Here is a 10,545-nt window from a genome sequence, read left to right as displayed (position 1 = left end):
TCAAGGATAGCTATGCCCTCCACTTGCCACTTTCCACGATGAGTGCAAACTTCCTCACGCTACCCTCGTCAATCTTGTATGTCAGCTCCGGTTCCAATCTTCATTATTAATTTTTTCCTTCACAGCCTATTTATGAAAAGCCCACCTCTAATTGTCAATTAAGAGGAAATACTTGAGCTTGACGCAATCATTAATCATTAACACATGCATAGGAAACACATACACTAAGTATCTTTTAACCTTCAAGAACCATCCTATAGAAAATGCTCGATAGTGCATCTAGCTAGTGGGGCAACACATGTTGAGTTCCTTGACAAGTTCCACTCCCAAGTCAAAGTCCACATGAGAACTCTCTACAAATGAGCCACAAACGCAAATATATACCTAGTTCAGATTATAATAAGAACCATGATAACTCTCCACAAATGAGCCACAAACCCAAATATATCCCTATGACTAGTTTATATTGTAATAAGAACCATATCCGCCTCTAATACTAGCCATGTTATGTCCAAGCATGGGACATAATAAGTACTCCCTCATCTCAAGTGTTTTAAATATTTTTGGAACGTTCTCCACAAAAAACTCAAGCATTAGTCTTTGGAAGTTTCCATTTTTTCCTAAGTGCACAAGTAGACATGTATACCTACATTAATTATAATGATACGTGTATTGTTGCCACACCATTTGTAATTGTATGTATACTAGTAGACTTGTACATTGTGCCGTTTCTAAAAATGTCAAGGCTAAGAATTACCGTGAAGTACTAGTTAAAATTATTGTGGAGTACTAGTTAAAATTCTACGAGTTAAAAAATATCGTGTACTAGTTGGAATTGTAAGATGGACCAATAGTAATTATATGCATACCATTAGCAAGTTTTCCACATATAAATAAAGTGTACATGACCACGTCACATTCTTATACTTGTATGATGATGTATTGTTACAATGGAACCGTGTGTGCCATAATAAGGTGATTGGTTAACCTAATATGTCACAAGTCAACAGATGATTCAAGTAAATTTTCACACTATAGTAGATCACGTGCTTATGATTGGTCAACTTAATATGCCACATTGGTCAACTTAATATACCACGTGCTTGTGATTGGTCAACTTAATATGCCACGTGTCAATGGAAGATTCAATCAAAATTTCACACAATCTATAATACATCACATACCGCATACCATTGCCAAAGTCGACCTATTGTAGGTTTCTTAAAATTCTAGATTTTCTAGCTAGATTTTTGTTTTGTAATTGGTTTTAGGGTTTCTACTGATAGATCAAGCATCTATGCACCCAATTTTGGGTGCATAGATTTTTGTTTTGTAATTGGTTTTAGGGTTTCTAATGATAGATCAAGCATCTATGCACCCAATTTTGGTATGAATTGAAAGTATGAATTTTAACTGATACTTTTTCCACAAAAACTCAAGGATTAGTCTTTGGAAGCTTCTATTTTTTCCTCTGCATACAAGTAGACTCGTATGACATACCATTTTAGTTGAATGACCTACAACAATTATATCGATACATGTATTGTTGCAACACCATTTGTAACTGTATGTATACTAGTAAACTTGTACATTGTAATGTTTTTAAAAATGTCAAGGCTGAAAATTATTGTATACCATTTAAAATTCTACGAGTTAAAAATTATCATCATGTACTAGTTGAAATTGTACGATGATGGACTGATAGTAATTATATGCATACCATTAGCAAGTTGTCCACCACAGATAAACAAAGTTTGCTTGACCATGTCATGTTGTTATTACTTGTACGATGATGTACTGCTACAATGGAATAGTGTGTGCCATTATAGGTGTATGAATAAGGTGATAGTCAACTTGACATGTCGCGTGTCAATAGATGATTTGAGTAAATTTTCACACTATAGTAGACCATGTGCTTATGATTGGTCAACTTAATATGCCACATGTCAATGCAAGATTCAATTAAAATTTCACACAATCTATAATAGATCACATACCACGTACCATTTCCAAAGTGGACCTATTGTAGGTTTCGTAAAATTTTTGGATTTTCTAGCTAGTTTTTTGTTTTTGTGATTGGTTTTAGGGTTTCTTGCAATAGATCAAGCATCTACGCACCCAATTGAAAGTATCTATGCACCCAATTGAATTGAAAGTATTTGCACTGTGTTTTTGGCACTCATGTATTTTTTACCAATAAGAGAAAAAGTGTAAAGAAACAAAAAATCACCAAAATTAATGGGAAAATAACAAAAAATGAAAGCTTTTAATATGTGTGCTAAGGCCTTTCAATGCATTTAAAGCACTACAAAATATCTAGAAAAGGAATCTTTAGTGAACATAAAGGAAACCTTGTGAATAGAAATAATATTTAGTGAACAAAAAGGTAAACTTATCTCTTTCTCCATTCACACAATAGTGACACCATGTCCAAATGAATATACGATTTAGCACTTCTCAAGCATGCTAAGCTAAAAAATAAAGGAATGAAACCACTGTCTCCCAAGACACCAACGCTTAAGATGTGACTTCCTACCCTTGCCTAAGCTAGAATAGAATGTAACAGTTCTGGGGAATTTACCGATTTCCACATTGATCATGCTCTGAGATACAACTTTCATTTTTTTGCTCTACTCCCTCATTTGCTCTACTCCCTCATTTGCTCTAGCAACATGTCACTCTCCATGGTGTTTGTACACACAAGAAGGCTCACTCTCTCACTCAACCACACTCACAACAACAAGCATGGAAGAGGCACAACACACATGTACGAACTCTTTCAAGCTCACTCTCTCTCTCTTGCACACACTAGTTAGCAAGAGAGTGCTCTCTTTGAGTTTTGTGTAAAGCCCATTACAATGACCAAAAAGTCACCTTATATGCTTAGCCATGTATTCACACTAGGACAAACACTTCTTAAAAAAGGACTAAACAATTGACTTTGGATTCATAATATTAACCTTTACAATGGCCCTACTTATCAATGTACTTGGCCTACTTCTAATGCCCATGGCTAAATCACGTTTCATGTAAAATAGATAATTTTATCTAGGGCTCCAAAATTGCTTAACAATGACCAGTGGTAATCTTGTAAAAGGTACGATAAGCCCAAAATGTAGCTATGAGCTTATGTTCCTAATCAATTTGGTTGGCTTCCACCCGTTTAGTGAGAATATCACACCAACACATGGATAGGCAAACCTTGAAATCACATGCTCGTATAAGAATGCAGTTATAACCTTTCTATGGCCTTTTCCTTGGCCCATTTTGTGAAATAGTCCATGATAACAATGATAGATTAAGCCCATGTTTGTTTAGTACATGACTAATGGATTCTATAAAGAAAATTTCCCATTCTCCAAATGATTATTGAAAAATAATTGGAGTGAAGGGCATGAAATCTTTTTTCTATACTCTCAAATTCAATGGCATCACTAGAATAGCAAAGTGTTAGCATCCCTCACACGTTCTCTCAAATTTAATGGCATCACCAAACATAGTAGGCCACCATAGATCTACTTAGAGAATCTTTGTGAGAAGTAACTTTTCTTGTAAAGTGTCCTCCTACTATTCTTGAGTGTGCTTCTTTCAAAACAATTAGAAACTCATCCTAGTGCATATCCTTAAATATTATCCTTACCAAACTTTTATGGTTGTCCGATAACTAATTCATAGGGTGCTTGGCAAATTAATAAGTCGATACATCTTATCTTTGTTCAATGAACGGTCCTCATGAAAATCATATGCAAGGTATTGTGAAATCTCATTACTTGAATCTAGCATAAGATCTATCTTAAATAGATTAGGGAGTTCATCTTATACGCTCATGGCTAGCTTTCAATTTATAATTTTTGACATATGGTTGATTAGGTGAGTTTTTTTACAAACATGATAAAATAGCGAGCTTTTTTACAAATATATGAATTAAGAGCATCTATAATGCTTTGGCAACCTATATCTTTGTTTGGATTTTATGAACTAACAAAAAATGTATGTGCTTCTACAAGAAAGCCACACTTAGCATACATATCTCATACATATACACCAATATGTTCTCAAGTGACACTACTATTTCCCACCAACCCCACTCCAACAAAATAGAGGCGAGAACATGCATACGAGCAACAAGAAAGTGAGCGCATGCATATAATCATAAACAAGACAAAGTGAAAGTATAAAGATAGATTTTTTTTACAAATTGAACAAAGAACAAAGACATTATTTAAAGCATTCTCTTTCTCCCACAATGCTATATACAACAAAAGAAAATTTTAAGTTCATGTTTTTCTTAGAACATGTCATACACCACTAGAAGAAGTAAAACTACTAAGGGGACCCATCAAGTTGAGGAATGTCTAAGAGGAGGTTGTCAACAATGTAATCATCTTTCTGAATGCCAACATAATGCGAGTGTATCTCTTTGCTTTGATGTCCCAACTCCCCACATCTAGCAAATATTTCAATGAATGTGTCGCTCTCATTTATGAAAGTGCTAAGTAACCACCTACAAGAAATAGCATTGCATTAAGATGCTAACCATCAAAACTCCTAAATTTTGGTATAAAAATTGGAACAAGATTGAGATACTTACTTGTAAAGATGCATAGATCGCTCTACACCTCCCTGCATGTACATACCAGCCACTTTTTTCCTCTCAAATGGACACCGTTAATTGGATTCCCCTATCAAATTGGATTTGGCATTAAAAAGTGCAAGTCAGATTGATTGCCGTGCTTCTTTCTCTATCCTTAAGTGCATAGTTTCCCCACCAAAACAACCCAATTCGCAAGGCCTTAACTGATTGACATGAGAGTACTATGATTGAATAAAAGTAATCAATGTGGGGGATTACTACGAGACTAAATAGCAGTTAAAACTACTCTCCATTGTCATGGACATATCTAAAGACAAATCGTGAAGCCAAGGCAAAAAGAGAACAAAATATAGAGTGTTCATACCTGATCTCCATTGTCATGGACATATCCATAGCCTACGTAAAGCAGAAAAATGAAATATAGAGTCAACCCCAATCTCTCTGCATTTTGATATATGGCTAGGAAATGTTTTGCCACACCAGAAGTTATAAACTACCCCTCATTAGCCACATAAATGTTGACAAATTGTGCTACTACCCAAGCTAGCTTTCATGAGTATTGATTCCACTCTAGGCATCCATTGCTTGGGACCATATCTACTTTCAATCCAGTTGGGAAGTTAGCCCAAACTAACTGAGCAACTGTGACACATGGCGTGCCATCATATGAGAGGTTTGGTGCATTCACTCTCTCTACAAACTCATCTCTACCCTCTGCAACATTCAACAAAGCATGCATGTAACCCATTAACTTGTAGATGTGTAGGAGGAAAATGGATAGCATAAGGGGAAAAAGGAACTCACAATTTTTGGTTCTCCATATAGCGGCAACATCGATTGGTATGAAATAATCTGCCACTATAGGATGGGAAGAATATAAGAAACATTACAAATGCATTTTCTACCTATAGCTATCATATACATTAATATCAACACAGGTGAAGATTCTATACACACTTTTTATCTTGTTCCCCTAGAATGGTCATGACCTTGAAAGTCAAGCCCACTCTTGCTACGTATCTCTCAAGAGGTCTCTATTGTGTCTCCTTGAGGTCTTTGTTGCTTTGATGTAGAGGCTTGCTTAGTTGGAGGTACTAAATTAGGTCTAATGTCATGTTCTTTACCTCCTTCAACACCATGGGAATCTCTTCCTAGTGCATTCGCTTCCTGTTTGTGATATTACTCTAATTTTGCAACATGAGAATAGCAAAAGAAACGTGACATCAGCATTACATTTTACAATAGCATATATGCATTTGTATGGTTTTGAAACAGTAGGTGGAATAGTAAAATATCCACAAATCATACTCAAATTCATGGATTGAACCCAGTGGTGGGTAGTCAAGCCACCATGGGCATTACTAAATTTTCCACTCATTTGTTGAGTTCCTTGTCTTTCCATGATGATGGGTACATGAAATCTACATTATTCGCCATCTATCCATGCACGTAGAGGGTCTAGGAGGTTCTCCAAAGGACCACCCCTGTACATGGACCTTATCCATCTACAATTGGATATCAAGTTTAAACAAAGTCTCATCAAACACAAATGGCAAACTAGATATAATAGACATATAGTGTTAAGAGTTCCATTTCGTACCTAAAAGCCAAGCGCTTTGATCTTTCCTCCATCTAGGGCTGCTTCTCCAAATCCTTTGTCCCACTCATATCTTTCCAAAAGATCAGGGAAAGAATCAAAAAGATGTGATACCCTCTCCTATTTCCAGAAGGCCCCAAATCCTTGAGATACTTCCTCACCCAGGCAGGGTGAGGAGTCCTTCAATGATGCTCTTACCTCGTTGGAGAAAGTACTCCCAGTATACTTCCTTATTTACATAGTTGAGGAGGTTCTTAGCATCCCCAAACTTGCCCAAGGCCAGAAGATCCTTCACTTTTGTTATCATGAGCATGCGGAGGACCTCTTTTTTTCTAAATCCACATGTTTAAGATTTAGATAAAACACATCCATATATACTCTAAAATGTAGTCTAAAAGGGTCCTAATTACCTTTCTGGACTAAGACATGTGCTTGCTAGAGTATAATTACCTTTCTGGACTAAGACGTGTGCTTGCTAAAGTATACAGCTTATCCTTTGTTAAACTGACAAGCCCCTTCTTTGACCAATCATAATTGTAGAGCATCTAAAAGAAACCATCCCCATTTGCAATCGCAAGTATTTTGTATGCTCTATCCCTAAAGGTTATCTCCACTCCCCTCACGGCCTTCTCATACTTCTCGGTATAAAGTCATGGATTGCCTTTCCAATGACTCTACAACATTTTTTATAGCTATAGAGTATTCAACCTGCATCCACAAAGTAAACACATTAATTAATGGCATAGAATGAATGTAAGCAATGGGAAGATTTACAACTCAAGTATCTGAAAGATCATTACTTTCCAAACAAGCTAGCACAACACGGTTGTTGATGCAGTATACCAAGCATTTATTGTTCTCTTCTCAAGTGCCATTTCTATTTCAACCCACTTCTCGATATTGTCACTCAATTGATCAATTATTGAGGACTTTTCCACTAATATAAACTTCTGGAGGAGAAAGATCTCGTGCAAGATCATAGGAGCCACATGTAAACAAGCCAATCTACAAAATGAACATCATCGCCGTACATGAGAAAAGACACAATATAGTACAACCATTGTGACAAGATTCACTCATTCTATGGATTGAAGGGCCATCAGGAGCCCCCCCCACCTAAACTTGTCAACAGCAATGAACTGACACTGCACTCTAGGCATGTCAGGATGGTATATGTGACCAAGCTAATAAAACATATGGAGTTAATGCATTATGCAAGCTAATAAAACATATGGAGTTAATGCATTATGCAAGCTAATAAAATATATGGAGTTAATACATCATGTCAAAGTTGACCTTTCCTAATATGTGCATACCATGCCTTGACCCAGTGATTTCCATCCCAAACAAGAAATTTTTTGCCAGACAAATCTCTCCATCCATCTGTGAGCTCCCTTTCAAACTGGTCATTCTTTGCACACCATGTAGGACCCCATTCTACCATACCCATGTCTGTTACCTCCAAATATGGCTCACTACCTAGTTTCCTCAATGAAACCAAAAAGGGGGACACTAGAAATCACATACCCAATCTTATTAAAACTATCACAAAGGACATCCACCTCAGAAGATGATGTGAAGATGGCAGGTACCAAATGGCATAGAGGGATGAGGCAATTTTGAAGGTCATGACTCCGCAGAACTTGCCAACACATCTTGTAAGAGGCCAATCTCTTTATCCTTCCCCAATAGTCTATTATGCCCCTTTTATACCTCTGTTAACTAAAGGCCCTGCATTTTGTTATCGGTCACTAATCTCACCCATGACCTTCATTTCCAGTACCTTCTAGAGGCACAATAGGTTTTTGACCACCCATATCACTAGCCTCAACAATAACTTCTGTTGTTGGTGCATTTTGTTATTGGTCACTAGTCTCACCGTGACCTTCATTCCCAATACCTTCTAGAGGCACAATAGGTTTCTGACCACTCACATCACTAGCCTCAACAATAACTTATGTTGGCTAGTATTACACAAGGAAGCCTCTTCACTCATGGCACCAATTGTAATCTTCAAGCTTAATTGATAAACTCGTGAACCTATGAGATCATCCATGGTTACAATTATAAGATATGCCTCAAATCCACAAGCATGCTTATATTACCTCCTCATTTCTTGTGCTTCCCTTTTGGCATCTTGTACTTTAAGAGCACATAATTGCTTCGAGCCAACTTCACACCCTAGACCAAAAAAGAAAATGCATTACCCTTTCTATTAACGTTTTCATGTGCTTTAACAGGTGCCACTAAAAGTACACATAAGTACATGCCATTTAACCTTAAGTCCATAAGTATACATAATCAATCCATTTAACCTCAACAAACCAAGTGCCACCAAAGCAAAACTAGAAGGTATCACCATATTATTTCTACAAGTGCCATGTAGGGAAAGGGTCCTCTCACTGGGTGGCTCCAAAGTCCAAGTGCTAGTGGATTTGAGCCATTAAATTAGTCATTAGGAAGGATTAGAATTTTCAACTAACCAATACTAATAAAGCTTGTACATCCATGTTGAAAATGTAGAGGTGGCATGAAATTAAAGATAAAGATTGTAATTATTATTACATGAATATTCAATGAATTAAAATCTTCATTTGTTAAAATTACATTTGCATAATATCATGACTAGATGTAGAATAATAATTTTAAGAACGGGATGTCTTATAAACATGGGTGGCTATAAAGGCAGCAAAAGAAGGGGGATGTGAGCCCCCCCATGCACAAATCATAGAGGGGCTCACAGCGCCCCTCTTTTTTTACACTGATAGCCACTTGGATGGTGTTACAGCCAATCTTTTGAAAAAAATCACTTTGTTGGCACTTGTTTTCCATGCCCTGGGTTCACAATACATGGATGGTGTTGGATCCCATGTTTTCCATGCCCTAGGTTCACGATACATGGATGGTGTTGGATCCCATCCTCCAAAAAACAACATCTCTTTGTTGATTCTCATTTTCCATGACCTAGGTGTATGGTACATGGTGGAAATCAACACAAAAGAGGGGAGTGCACCCAAGGTTTGCGCTAATGTAGACTATGGGGGGCCTCATAGCCCTCCTCTTTTGTTGCATTGACAACCCATGCAATACTAATGAAAGCCCCCTTCTTGCATGCCACGGCGGATGACAATAAAAATGAGAGCCAACGTGTAGTAGACGATAGAGTTTCCCGTTTAAGTGGCTACTAACACAAAAAAAAGAGGGGGGGGGCTCATGGACCCCCTCTTTTGTTGCTTGATAGCCCATGCAATTTAAAGCAAAGGTACCGGGTCATCGCTTGCTCCTTGTTAACACAGACACCACTGCCGCTTATTGCTCACCTTCTCGTGCCTACTCGCATGCCACTCCCCCACTCACGCATGCTCACTTGTTGGCACACAAAGTATGCAAATGTACTTTAACACTTGTTGCTCCATCATCAAAGTACCCTAAGTATGCATATTAACACAAAGTACCGTAGGTACGCTTGTTGCTCTAGCATTACCCTTCAAATTAATGGCGTCAAATTATACACTATAAAAAGATTATATGCGACACGTCAGCGCCGCCTAGTCGCCCTGGCAGCCCGCCAGCACGTGTGTTCGCTCTCTAAGGACTAATCAAAGCCGTTAATCACGCCACCTTTTTGTCCTCTTATCGATTTTGCCTTGTCCGTCCTCCTGCTTGCCTCCAGTTGACTTCCAACTATCGCCACAGTACTGAACCAATATTCTGTTTTCTGAATTCGGGCATGGATCTGGTTGATTGACCTTGCTGGTCCTTAACGGATGAGTCTATGGCTCTTTTATAATCCAATCACATCATTTTCCAACTCATCACTTCTTTCCTCATTTTTCCTCATTAGATCTCATCCACTCGAAAAAAGAAAATTAGAGTTACACACACACACACAAAATCTCACTCACTTGATTACATTCATGCCTTTAAAAATCAAAGCATGCATAGTGAGAAACCTTTTCTTTGGTTTTAAATTAAAAGAATATTATTGGTCTTAATCAATGAATTGAAGAAACAAAATTTGATCTTTATATTAGTAATGATAACATGAAAGAATAATCATTCCATCTTCAATGGTATGTGGTGTTAATATATTATTATACATATATATAGATTGAGTTGCATTGAAAATCCTCTAGAAAATAGAATTAAAAAACCTTTCCCAAATTGAACATCTTGCAATATAATGCCCAAATTAAATAAGAGGAGCCTAAATCTTATTGAGCTCATGCACCATCAATTGGAGATGTGCATGACTTGGCCGCCACCATTCCTGGACCTTTAAAAATTAAATGATGAAATAGAGTGACAGAGTTCAAGGAAAATCTCCTCATGATAGCATATGCAGTGTTGTAAT

Source organism: Cibotium barometz, chromosome 9, assembly GCF_041138505.1.
Source record: "Cibotium barometz isolate CiBa-2024 chromosome 9, ASM4113850v1, whole genome shotgun sequence".
Lineage (NCBI taxonomy): Eukaryota > Viridiplantae > Streptophyta > Polypodiopsida > Cyatheales > Cibotiaceae > Cibotium > Cibotium barometz.
The sequence above is the reverse complement of the archived record's forward strand: the minus strand, read 5'-3'. Positions refer to the sequence as shown.